General features: G+C 39.7%; 1 protein-coding gene across 1 annotated transcript in view; it reads left to right on the top strand.

The window, feature by feature from the left end:
* Positions 1 to 1,845: 1,845 nt before the first annotated feature.
* The window catches only part of LOC122811982 (interferon-activable protein 203-like), a 481,785-nt gene continuing 469,090 nt past the window's right edge, over positions 1,846 to 14,540 (top strand). Inside the window, exon 1 of the mRNA XM_044084184.1 lies at positions 1,846 to 1,963. The gene's annotated coding sequence lies outside the window, so the exon portion shown is untranslated. The remainder of the gene's footprint in view (positions 1,964 to 14,540) is intronic.

Here is a 14,540-nt window from a genome sequence, read left to right as displayed (position 1 = left end):
TGGGGTTTAGAATAATTTTCAGTTTGGGGTGGGGGTGGTTTTGCTGAAGGGGCACGGTGGCCCAAGGGCTGGGGAAGGCATGCCTTCAGGAAACCACTCCTCATTTTCCAACCAGACTACTGTTATAGGACTAGCATGCTAGGGAGTAGTGCTAATAAAAAAAAAAAAAAACACTGTGAGCCACAATATGATGGCTCCTCACCTGTTTCTGTCCCAGTTGGAGGTGTGCATCAGAATAAACTCCCCAGACCTGTTACAGGCCCAAAAGGGAGACCTGTCCTCAGTGTGAGACAAGACAGGGGTTTCGCTATAGCATGGGAACTTCCAAGGAAGGCATTGTAGCAGAGGTGGAATAGAGGAGCCTAAGGTCAGTAGCAGCAGCAGTGGAGAAAAAGATGTTTACAACAGGATGAAGTTTTATTCACCACAATTTTGCCATTTTTTTCTTCCTTCCAAATGGTCAACATGATGTCCATTTTTTTGCATTCATAAACACTATTCCCTTTGCTCTGAGGAACTGCAACCTTAAAGTTGGCATATTTAGTATACGGGTGGTATGGAGGCACAGCCCCTCAAGTATGGTTATGAGAGACAAGATCCTCTGCATAATCCTGTTTGAAAATGAACAATGTTTGCATATTTATATATAAATATATATATATATATATATATATATATAGAGAGAGAGAGGTTTGCAAGACACTATTATGATATAATATGTAGTTGTTATAATTTTAATAGCATGCATGCAGTGTTCTGAATATTCCCTATATAATGCCTCATTGTTTTGTATGGAACATTTTGATGTTCATTGTTTCTTCATTCATGCTTTTAATATATAATGCATATAACACAGTAGCCACAACCACTTGTTATAACTGGGCAACATTGCTTCTAAGGCTTACAACATGAAAATGTATTTTAAGCATTTTAATATTTCTCACAAAGAAATAGTACACATCTTTTCCTGGTGCTGGACTGATAGATAAGAAACAAACTCAGGCGCCACATCTCACTTTCTTAGTAGTCCTGTGACTTTTCACTCTCAGTGGCAGCTAGAGGAAACTTTTCCCTTACTTGAACTTTGTCTGCTAGCTATATTTACACCACAAGATAATTATAGCTTTTGAACATGCCCTAATTAGAAAGGCAAAAACATGTATAAATTAAATGCTAATGGACCAGAAAACCCCCCCAGAATATTTCAATGCTGAGAAAAATCATTATTCGTAAACAGAAAGAGCTGTTCAAAGAATTCAAGAAATCACAGCACATAAAAAAAGATGAAGTAAACATATACTATATACACTGAAATAATGTTAAAGAAAACTGGAATGTGTACTGGGAAAAGCTGAATTAAGCTGATGATAGCGTTGCTAAGTTTCCTTGTTTCTCAGAGTAGATCAGAAATCATATGCTTGGTATAGAGTAGTTAATGCAGACTATAAATATTTCCTTAATTATTGGCTTTAGAAGAAGCTGGTTTAGCCTTGGAAGCTGTCAGTTTTGTGTGTATTTTACCTGGAAATCAGACAGCTGGACAAGTTATCTGCATTCTTGCCATCAGAAAAGTAACAGTGCAAACGCTGAAACTGCACCTACAAAAACAGGTTCAAACTCACCAGGTATAAATATAGCTTCAGTGAAAAAAGTTTACTGGGAGTTCTGTGGAAGGCCTTGCTACCCCAGGAAGGGATAAAGCTCAGCACCAGGTGCAAATACAAAGTGAACTGTGGTTGAAAGCTACAACTTGTGTATCACATCTGAATGTAAGAGTTAAAACTGCTTTCAGTGAGATTCATGCTGGCTCCTCCCTGTTCTGTGTTCTGATTTTAGAGACACTTCCAGTTTCTTCTGAACTGTAGCCAGACCCAGAGAAGCATCATACTGTTTTGACACAGGACCAAACCACACCGAGGCCTGTATTTTTCAGTCTTGAACTCCATCAAGAGAATCCAGCAAGGTAATTGAATGTAGGTCAGTAGAAATACATGTGTACATTCACAATGGAGGCTATTTGTGTTGCAGTTTACAAGCTTCTATGTTTGCAGCAGCCATAACTCAAGTTGTGATATTGTCCAGCTTGTGTGCACACACGTGTTTATTGAGATAGCACTGGGGGATGGGGATGTAATTAATATGCAGTTTTTAAAATGAAATAAATATTTAAAACATTAATATCACATTTCCTATGAACTGCTGCAAGGAAAATGTAGTTAAAATATCCCACGTTAGTCACTTTGGGGCCCTGTACTGTGTCAGTAGTTAAAATGATTCCTGGAAAAGCTGTTATTCTAATTACAAGTGCATCTTAGAGAACCTGCACATGCTGTAGTCGCTGATTTGTTCACCAATATTTTTTCTTTCATTGTTTGAGTCACATGCCATAGCAAGAAACTATAAATTAGGCAGTAAAAATTATAAAAGTTAACCAATGAAACTTTATATAGTAAACAATATATCCTTTCCTTTTTGTACATCTGACAGAATATCACATAGCTAAGCGTACACTGCTGTACTGTGAAATAACTGTAAAAGCACTCAGCTGGCTGAGAACATCTTTATAAAGTAAACAAATTACTAGTATTTAACTTTACTAGCATGCAGTAAATATGCTACATGAGCCCTCTACTCATCAACCTTTTATAAGACACAAACACGTGTCAGAATATATGGCAAATCCTTGCACTGTGGTTAAATGCAGTAAGTCTACAGTCGACTACATTTAAGATAATAGCATCTTTACACTCAGCAAGAAAATAAAAGGCCATGTTTTCTGATCTCCAGATTGTACTCATCAACTTTTTCTACTGGCAAAATTTTCTAATTAAAACACATTCTGAAGTGTTCCAGTGTCTTAAAGAAACACAAATTAACAGACTGGGGACTGACTGACATTTTAAAAAGTAGCATGTTATTGTTTATTTCTGAACTATATTTTTCTTTTTACTTTTTTTTTTTTTTTTTTGCTTATATAGATTTGACAACATTGTGCTGGACATCCGATCAGCACTTGCCTGTTAACTGTCAAAAACAAACAAACAAAAAAAAACAAATTGCCTGAATCTCCTTGTGTTCTACCTGTGCTTCTCAAATGTTTTGGAAATATAGAGTATATTTTAGTACATTTATTAAAACTGTTTTTGCCTTAGTATTGCTGCAACTCAAGTGCTCTAGGTTGCACTTCATCTGAATTGTTTTAGTGTTGTTTTAGCTGCTTTTCTGTATATATACACTTTTCTGTATATGTAGACTAGCTACTTATTCTACTGTATTACTGCCTCAAATCGTTTTTCAGTTGTGCACTTGCCTTGATTCATTTAAAAAGTTTTTAATTGCTAATTTTGTAGAGTTTTAATTGCATTTACTGTTTAGGGCTACACACTCGTGTGTTAACCTTTTCTGTGTTTATTTCTGTATTATTACATGGTTTAGCCTGTTTTAACCACAAAAACAAAACAAAAAAAAAAACAAAAAAAATACTATCTTGTTTGCTTGTTGTCCGCCTTTTCTAGCTAGTATAGTCCAGATCCCAGGCTTTGCTGGTTTCAGGACTTTATTTTCTGTGTTCAGAGCTATCCAGACCTTGCTGTGGTAGAGGGAAGTCCTACTGCTTACCAGTGGGAGTGGTGAGCATTGTACCGCCAATCTAACACTAGAGTGGTTTTCAGCTCTGAACTTGTAATTTTATTAGCCATTTTGGGCTGATTTCTATCCCTTTCTAATTTCTGGCTTAGAAACGTGTGTGTTTGCACGTTTTTTGCATCGTGCAGCACCGCAGGGTGCCAGGTGCCAGAAAGTCTGCTCTTCAAATTTTCCCTTACAACTAACTGGTTTCTCAGTAGTAGCACTAAAATCTGAACCCCTGTGACTAGCACTTGCTCTAGAACCTGCTGGAAAGCACTAGAAAGCCTTAAACTGATACAATCACTCAACTCTCCTTTTGAATAAGGAGAAATTAATTGCAGGCACTAAACAGCCCATAATTGCAAAGTACCTTGCAAAGGTAAGGGAAAACAGCTCTTGTACTTTACAAACAAAGCACATAAACAGGCATGTCCAAGGGTCAGCTTCTGGTGATTTCTACTGTCTACCTGGTGAATCTGGGCATACTGGGGCAATGCAGCAACTCTCTCATGTACACAGACAACCCCCTCCTCCTACCACCCAACACTGCAACCTGCGAGAAATGCACTTACATAGTCAAACTGGAAGCAAAGCTCTTTCCAGCCAAGATTGTGCTTGACAGTCAAGAGGAGAAGGTTAACACCTGCACTACACCTCAAGCAACACATAGCCCTTCAAAACCCACACCATCAACACCCACACATAGCAACACCAAACTCACATATGCAGAAGCCCTTAACATTTACCTGCCCAAGCAACAAGGACCTCCGAAGTTGAAATGCAAACAAACACCAGTCACAACCAAAGTGACACATAGCTCACAACACCAATGTGCCATCCAACAACAGCCCCTAAGGCAAGACAACATACCCAACACTTTAGTCATAGGTGATTCTATAGTCAGTCACACTGATGTTCCACTCACCAGGCTGAACAAGGAGAAAATTACAGTCAGCTGCCTGTCAGGTGCCAGGATCCGCCACATAATGCATGCACTCAAGTCACTTCACAACAAGTACAAATACGACTCTGTCATTGTCCATGTTGGAGTGAATGACTTGAGACATACCTCCCTGGACTACATGAAAAAAGACATGGAAAAGCTCTTGGATCATGTGGCCCAGGCAGGTATGACCCTAGCCCTGAGTAGCATCTTGCCCTCGCCCAGAATGATACCACAGTATAAGGACAAAATGATTGACTTCAGCAATTGGCTAAGCTTCTGGTGTCATTCAAAGGGGATCCAGTATCTGTCTGCCTGGGAAGACATGATTGACAAACCACAATGCTTTGCCAAAGATGGTCTGCACCTGTTGCCCCTGGGATTCAGGTTACTGGCTAAAGCTCTTGCCACCCCTATAGTGCCTTTTTTTAGGCAAGGTTCAAAGGACAAACCCCCTACTGTAACAGATACAAGCATGCAAAATCTGAAGGTAATGCTACTCAATGCTAGAAGTCTAAACCTCAAAATGCACTCTCTCAAGGCACTCCTAAAATTGGAGAACATCGATATTTGTGCAGTAACTAAGACCTGGTTCAAGGCTCCAGAGAGCACCCCTGCAATACCAGGCTACAACTCTTACCACACTTTTCAGCAACCAAACCAAGACCGAAACACTAAAGGTGGAGGAGTGTCCATATTCACCAAGGATATTCACACCTCCAGGCTAGTTGCCCAACATAATGCATCTGAAATTCTCCAGGTGCAATCCAAATTGTAGCTTGCTATAGATTCCCCACCATGCCCCAAGATTCTCACTACACTTTTCTAAACATACTGGAAAATATTAAGATACAACCAAACACCCTAATACTGGGTGATTTCAACTACCCTACCATTAACTGGAAAAACTACTCGGGTACCAACACATTTTGCCAACGCTTCTTGGAATTCATAAATTCCAACACCCTGGATCAACTAATCCGTTGTCCCACCAGGGACTCCAATACTCCAATATCCTAGACTTGGTCATTACCAACATGGGAGATAGATGCTCCACACCACTGGTCACCCCCTCATTGGTCAGGTCTGACCATAAGCTAATCATCCTTGACATCCACAGCTCCCCCCCAGTAAGGAAACCTCCGTAAAAAACTTCTCCAAAGCCAACTTCATGCTACTCAAGTCAGAAGTGACAAACTTCATGACACCCATGCAGATGGGAGCTGAAAGCTCGACTGCTGAATCCTACACTAAGGCACTGTACAAGCACATCTACTCGTGCACGAATCGTGCCAATCCCAAATAGAACCAAGATGCTCTCCTCCAAAAAAAGGAAGCCAATCTGGTGGTCCCCTGCCATAAACAAACTATACAACAGAAGGAAGAAACTGTTGCAGAAAAGAGGAAGATCTCAGGATGCAAAAAACTCCCTTACCAGCCTCAGTAAGAAGCTGAGATTCCTCGTAAAATCCTCCAAAGATAGTTACGAAAATAAAATTGCCAAAGATTCCAAAGACAACCACAAGGCATTCTATAGTTACGTCAAGAATCTAAATGGCAATGCTCAGATCTTCTCTGAGCTACAACAGAATTGCATTAAATATACTGAGCCCAAGGATATTGCCAATATCTTGGCAGATCGATTTAGTGCCAGCTTCACCCCCCTATCACCCACTAAATGGCCCATCTCAATTCCAAAAGATTGCCAAATTCTGGTAATCATGGCCACACTGGTAGAAACCGCACTCTCCAAAGCTAAGAATACAGCATCCATGGGACCAGATGACATCCCGGGCTGTGTACTACATGAACTACAAAATGAACTGGCACCTCACCTAAATGTCATTTTTAATCATAGCCTCACCTCAGGCTTCGTGCCCACTGAGTGGCGCACATCTACAGTTGTCCCACTCCACAAGGGGGGATCCACCTTGGATCCTGGGAACTACCATCCCATCAGTCTGATTAGCCTGATCTGCAAGGGCATGGAACGCATTATCATGGAACTTATAAACAAAGACATTGGCAACCTTCAAACTCTGGACCCCACCCAGTTTGAGTTAGTGAAGGGCCAGTCTTGTCTCCTGAACCTGATTGACTTCTTTGAATCAGTCTCCAGAGCTGTGGACGAGGGTAAGGCAGTCCACACAGCCTATCTGGACCTTGCCAACGGCTTCGAGACAATCCCCCACTCTGGAATCATTGCTAAACCTACTAAGCTGGGCATAAATCCCCATGTCACTCGATGGGTTGCCAACTGGCTTACTGATAGAATCCAGACTGTAAAAGTAGCCGACTCCAAATCCAGCTCCAGACAAGTGACAAGTGGAGTACCTCAGGGTTCAGTTCTGGGACTGCTCTTGTTTGGCATCTACTTCTCTGAAGTATAGGCCAACACTAAGGGAGTCTGGCTAACAACGTTTGCAGATGACTGCAAACTGGGAGCCATTATTAAATCCCCAAATGATGTGGATATTCTACAAAAGGGCCTTACAGAATCAGATGCTTGGTGCCAGAGCCATGGGCTCAAGCTTAATGCCGAGAAATGTATAGTTATCCCCTTTGGGAAAAAACATGTACCCATGAATTACCACATAGGTGGCAGTACACTAAACACTGAAAGTGTGAAGAGAGACTTAGGGACACAGGCAGACAGTGGTCTCACCTTTGATAACCACATCGCCACAACAGTCAGGAAATCCTTCTATGTGGCACACCTCATCACTAGGGGCTTTTCATCCAGAACAAGGGAGTTCATTGTCCCACTGTACTCATCCCTCATTAGACCCATTGTAGAGTACAGCGCCCTGTTTGGTATGTACCTCACAAGACATCTGCAACAGCTGGAAAGGCCACAGAAATACCTCACTAAAAGAATCACAGGCCTAAAGCAGATGCCCTATGCTGACCATCTAAAAAACTCCAGCTATACTCTGTGGCATATCGTCTACTTAGAGGCGATCTCTGCTTAACATACAAGGCCATGTCAAACCTGAGCTGTTGGACATGCTCCACTTAAAGAAATCCTAATCCCTTAGAGCCAAACGCTCCAGGGATCTAAACCTTGTCATCACAATGAACAAAACATGCTGGAGAGATAGGTTTCTGACCCAGAGACTCCCCATACTCAATACTCTGGAATAGATTGCCCATACATGTCAAGCAGAGCATCTCCTTGGCCCTCTTCAAAAGGAACCGTGACGACTGGATGGGAGATAAGAAATTCACCCTGGGGATCACGTCAGTCGCCATGCTAGACAGGGGTCCAGGGAAGTAAATATTGTGGGAAGAAATATCCAGGGAATTGTTATAGCTAGGCTTGTATAAGCCCTAGGGCCAGTAGCCTAGTACCAACCTATGAACCTGTAAGTCTACCTTTAATCCTCAAACATACTAGCCATTCAGTAAAATATCATATGGTGTTGTTACTGTTGATTGGATATGCAGCTTCTGACTGTTGCTAAGCAATAGTGATGTTGCACTCTGGGTACAGGACTAATTATATATTATGGGGTCTATATTAGAACGTCGAAGTGTTAAAACATGGAATGTTCTAATATCAATCCCTATTCAGCGGATGCTTGAAATAATGAAGCTGCAGAACACCAAATAATTTCCTAGGGAAAGTATTCGGTGGGCCATTTCTGCGGCTTCACTATTTCCTCGACTGTGGTGCAAAGGTGATGGACTGGGTTAAGGTAAATGTGCGAATGGACCGAGGTAAGGTGAGTGTGTGATAGTTAGGGACCTTAGGGATAGGGAGCTGGTAAGGTGAGTGTGTGATAGTTAGGGACCTTAGTGTTAGGGAGCGGGTAAGGTGAGTGTGCGATAGTTAGGAACCATAGGGTTAGGGAGCGGGTAAGGTGAGTGTGCGATAGTTAGGGACCTTAGCTGGTAAGGTGAGTGTGCGATAGTTAGGGACCTTAGGGTTAGGGAGCGGGTAAGGTGAGTGTGCGTTAGTTAGGGACCTTAGGGTTAGGGTTGGTTTAAGGTAAGTTGGATAGCTAGTAGTGTATGTACAGTTTAGTTTAGGGTTTTGTAAAGTGTGGAAAAAATTTGCTGTTCTGAGCGTTCGAGTATATCACATTTCGAGATTCCAAGGTTGAGCTTATGGTGTTCGATATTTTGGAATTTTGATAATGTGATATAGACCCATATTATGTGATTACAAGTACATAAGTTGCTGGTGGTTCTACTTTCCTTGAATGGATACTGACCTTTTTCTAGGATATACAACCATGGCACGTCAAACCCTTGGCTTAAGGGGTTTCCTACAATGGATCATCCATGAACTTAGGAGTCTTTTGTTTAAAATTTGCTCCAAGATACCATCCTGGCATCTTGTATGGTATGTATAACTGACATCTCAGAAAATATTGCAAGACTGCTATATTACTGCTAAAAGAAGTACTCACTAATTTGTAAGCTACACAATCCTAGGCAAAGGGAACACTTCTTAACTGGTAGTTCTCCAAGCAGTAGGTCATGGCTCTAGTTTAATACTTTTTACATAAATGTTAACATATAATCCACAAAAACAGCATTTTTTTTCAGAGAAAAAAAATGACTGCAGTAACGGTGGATACTGTGCAACCCAACACCCCCAAATTCTTCAGAAGTTACAGAAAAATAGAATAACATAGTGTGAGTCATTTTAAAAAAGTCTCCCCACATTGCATTTTCTAGTGTTTACACAAAATACTAAACTATGAGGCCTGAGATGCCATTCAGGAAGACCCCATTTAAGTTATGCTCTCTTATTTGCAGCTGTAATAAGCTACACTTTGTGGCAGTCACATTCATCTCCCATAATGGCCCTGTGAACAGCCATTGCCATTCACAGAGTATACTAGGCAAGCAAGCTGAGCCTTTCTTTTGTATCTCTCAAACACACATGCATACCTAGGAACAATATGGATTCACCAATCCACATTATGTGTGCTGTCTTTGGAATTTTGTAGTAAATTGGAATATCTGAAGGAAACTCACGAACATATAGAGAACATGCAGTTCTGCACAGAAGGCACCCCACCTGAGTATCAAACCACAGAACCTTTGTGTGGCAGTACAGTCAAGGAGAATTAAGAACCTGCTGAGCTGGGAAGGCTGTGTACAGCAGATGGCTGATCAGCTATGCTGTTGCTTTGTGGTTACCTCAAACTTCTGTCATTAAATACCTCCTCACAATTCCTTTGTAAGAATAAGTCAGAGTTAGCAGCTTCAGATGAAAGCTTCCTTATGAAATATCTGTGCTTACTAATTACCAGTGGTGTATAGCTGGATCAGTCCCCAGTCTTAACATATCTTTTAAAGGAAATGGTAAGCACCTGACTTTACAGACAAAGGGTGCTGTGATTCGTCTATACAGCAGTGGAGTTCCTTAAGCAACTTAAACAGGAGTACTTCCTTGCTTATGGAAGCCATAGAGAACCAGAATTACTCTTTCCCTCTTTTTTGCATGACTGTCATGTGGAAAAAAAAACATGAAAAGTGGCAAATGCCATGATAATTTAAGAAAAAAAAAAATAAAGTGCCTCCAAATAAAACACCTTAATATGATATCAGACTATACAACCAGTAAACACAACAGTGAAACAAAGTATTTTGCACTGTTCAAGGGCATGGTTTGTCCTGTAATATGTATATTGGTAAGAAATGTCTCACTTTGATCATTTGTAAAGGTAGCAGTCCTATTTAACAGCACTTGATCTGTGATTATCTAAAGGAGCACATGGAAGCCTGTAGCTTTCTGAGAGACAAGAGACCCACACAGCTGTGTTTGGGCTCACTGTCTTCAAAGTAACTGACAAAGACCCTTCTACAGGAGTAGTTTTTCTTGATCTCTAAAAAGCCTTTGATTTGGGGCAGGAGACAACCTTTTCATTAAGAGTGTACAGTCTTCTGTCACAAATGTGAGCACTTTCTGAATTACCTAGCTATCTGTTTAGAAATAATGCCATAACAAATTACTTATGCTTACCTTATACAGTTCAGCTGTGGCTTTCTTAGAAAGTTAAGGGTGTATACCATTTGTTACTCCCTCTGCATGTTACCTGTGCAGACATTGTAGAAGTCACCAGCTCTTACCTTATGCCCAAAGTGTGTTTCTGCTTTAGACAGCATCAAACGTGGATGACATTCTGCAAGAGATGTGTTAAACTTTCTTAGTCTTAATAAAAGGACTGTTTCTAAAAGTGTCTGCCTCAGTTCATTCAAAACAAAAGCATTTTTTGTGGGACAAAGACACATTGTTGGGTGGGATGACATTTTTCCAGCTTTCCATCATCAATGGCATTGCTGTTCAGCTGGCCTCACAAATAAAGTACCTTAAGCTTTTTTGGATCAGCAATAAACCTTATTAAATGATTGGAAATATTACAATGAGGATACATACAGAGCAATCAGATTTATCTTCTGCAAACTCCTGACTCCACATCTCTCACTACTAGCAGCAGTGTCCTTCCTTTTCTCACATAAGGGGATTCATCCTTCAGGTTTACTTGACTGAAAATTCAGAATCATAAAACTGCATGATTATCACTAGGACAGCATGGTGAACATACCATGTTGTATTTGGTAATCTACACTGAATTATTATAATGATAACATCCTTAGCTGTTCTTTCTTAAAATATAGATGCTGTACTATCTTTACTCTCTGTTTTCTTTAGCTGCTACTTTTCCTGTTTCTCTTTTTCTAACCTCATATCTTTTTCTTTCACCTCAATATAATCTTTTTTTCTTGCATATATTTATCTATTTATATACCATAAGTATACTTATTTTCTGCTAATTTTTACTTTCTTCTTCATTTTAAGTCTTTATATCTCATCACTTTACTATACTATAACGTTTTATACTTACTTAAATATTATGCTACTTTTATTAGTTTAGAAATCTGTATAATGTATTGGTATTATTATTATTGTAATGTTCCTAAAATATTTTTTTGTAACTATTGTATTTCTTTCTGTGTTTGGAGCTTTTCTCCCTGTACCTTTCCTGAAAAGGGGCTTTGCCGTCTAGTTGAACTCTCCTGGTAAACAAATGCTACATAAAATAAAATAAATACATAAAATGACTCCTAGCTGCAGGAACCAAGATAGTTTGACCATTCTTCGATGACATTTCATCTGCACCAGTTTGTTGAGAAGACTGTCACAAGTCCTTAACAAGGACATCTCAATAAGGGCTGGATTTCTAAAAGTTAACCTATTTACAGATTGTTCATCAGGCTTCTACACACTAAACAAAGATTGGGGTTGTTGATTTTCTATCAGGATTCTTTGTGGTCTAATGTGTCAACAACCACTTACCTACTAATTACTTGTCGGGCCTAGTTTGTGTGCTCCAGACAGACAAATAAGCTGCACTGCAGTATTATAGCAGGTTTGCTGCTGCTGGCAGGGTCAATTCTCAGTCTGCACACCAACAAACTGGTTTGATTCACTGGTGATCTAGATGATGTGCAACTCCTGACAAGTAGTTTTAGCTGTAGACATTTCTTTATTTTATTTTCATTGTTCATTCCACAAAAAATTCTCACCCTAGTGGCCCAGTATCATGAGACTGAAGCAGCACTGTTAAAAGAAAAACACTTATTTCTCCAACATTCACCAGAAGAAGCACAGCGATTTCGATAAGCAAATAAAAGCTTTATTTACATGCATGGAGACCTGCCACATCAATGGTAGAATGTCAGCAGTCTAACTTCTGTACAAACTGCAGGGGTTTTTATAGCCCCTTCTGCATGTACACATACATACTCAACAAGATGTTTATCAGACACTGAGTTTCAGTTAAGACAGAAATATGCAAGGGTCAGTTTCAGTTAAGACAGAAATATGCAAGGGTCATAAGATAATTACAAGTTCTGTTCTTTCTCGAACTGCAGGTTAACATCTGCACATTCTTTCATGGTCAGCCTGTTTAAACAGGTCAAACAGTTCTTTTAGAAATTCTTTCTTTGCACACAATATAGTTTAACCCTTATTATGCCTGATATAAAGTAGTTGTTCATACAGAATTTTATTACATTTCCCCCCTAACAACACTTTGTATCAGCAAAATATTTCGCTACACATCCTGGTCATACAATTTTTCATTTGATTCATATCCTTTGTACCCAAAATAGTAAGCTTTTGTCATATTGGTAGTTATTACATTAGACATCAACATTTGGATGCATGGGATACAACAGCAACCTAAAAACAAGAATATAATGGCACCAACACATACAGCAATTAAAATGTTCATAAAAACACTTCCAAACCAGGTCTGGAAGAATTCAGTCAATGGATTTTGTCCTGGTTTTGTCAGTTCAGATACCTTTTGGAGAATCTCGAGGTGACTCTCAATTTCGTACTGATTATCTGGAATAAACGAACAGCACTCCTCTTGGATAAGAGCGCAAGTACCTCCTTTCGCCGCTAGGGTGAAATCGAGCGCCATACGGTTCTGCAACACTACTGTTCTCATTGCCGTCAATTCGTCCGTCACCAATTCTAGCGCAGAAAAAGTTGCATTACTCAGAGTCTCTAACAGTTTTGACAATTTTCTGAGTTCCCAAATAGATTTTACTGTCCCATATGCTGGAAGAATGCCAGCACCAGAAATGACATCATCACCCAAGTCCATATGTGATAGCCCCTTGCTGCTACTGTGGGCTAAATCGTGATGATAGATCTAGGATGCATCAATGTTACCTATGGGATTAATAGGTTTATTAACAGCACGTACATTTCGTATTTTACCTTGGGATAGTGTAGATACATGTCTTATTGCTGGTACCAAATAACCTAAAAAAACAACTACCAGACCAACTTTCTGGTAACCACTTATATGCCTTTCTTCAAAGACAAAGTGGCAATCCTCTACCTTAATAGTAATATTGACAGGATTAAAACATTCCCCTGCATCCTGCAATCCTAAAAATAATAGATAATACACAGACTTCATTTTCTGAAAGAAATTAGGATCTCTAACGAGTCTCTTTATAGGTGTAAAGTTCGTTACACAACCTGAGGTATCTGCGGTACACTTATGAATTATTGTTGTATTACACTGGCTCCACCCAACTTTACTTTTGCCAAGTTTCTGAAAGCATACCGTTCCATTTTGACGACCCATGAGAGGCAATGCTATTTTATTCTTTAAGGTAACATTTGAAGTATCAAATATTAAATTAGTCCATGTTTCATTAGCCCCCAAAGGGACCGTACTCAACATTAACCCCTCATGTACAGTAGGAATAGCAGTGCATACCCAACAATTAGAGATATTAAGAGATGAAGCATAAGCATACTTAGCCTGGTAGGTATTAAAAGGAGGATGCCAAACTGTGTCTTTCGTGTTCCTTTTAGTTCGACTAACAGCATCTGAAAATAAAAATGGCCAAAACAGAAACACAGTAATCACAATGACTGTTAACAAAATTATTGTACAATCTTTCTGTGGGAAAGGCTGCTCCCGTGTATTATCATTGTCTCTTTGTCTTCTTTCAGGTACGAAATACTCCATTTCTTCGTTCAAAGAAAACTAAAATGGATATACAACTACACAAAAAATATTAAAACTAAAAATTGTACTCAAAAATAACTAAATACCATCCCCCTTTGTCACTTCTTAAGGTTCCTCAGGGGGACCTAAATTTTTGTCCAGCTCAAACTGTTTTACCAGTTTACAATGTGTTAAGTGGATCCACGATGTTCGTCCTTTTATTCGAACCACAGTAGGAGTCTAAATCAACACTTGATATGGACCTTCCCACTTTGGTGAAGCCCAGTTTTTTCTCTTGATTATCTTGATCCAGATCCAGTCTCCAGGCTTAACTTCAAGAATTCTGCTCTTCTGCTGATCTGAAAAGCAATCATTTGTTAGAGGTGTTTTAGTTTTTGTCAGCAATTTTCTCATGTAATCTGCTAACTCCTCACCCCCTCACGTTCCGCAGGCAATATCCCTTGCCATTGCGG

Source organism: Protopterus annectens, chromosome 9.part0 (genome assembly GCF_019279795.1).
Source record: "Protopterus annectens isolate FY-2018-M chromosome 9.part0, PAN1.0, whole genome shotgun sequence".
Taxonomy (NCBI): domain Eukaryota; kingdom Metazoa; phylum Chordata; order Ceratodontiformes; family Protopteridae; genus Protopterus; species Protopterus annectens.
This window is presented reverse-complemented; position numbering and strand designations above follow the sequence as displayed.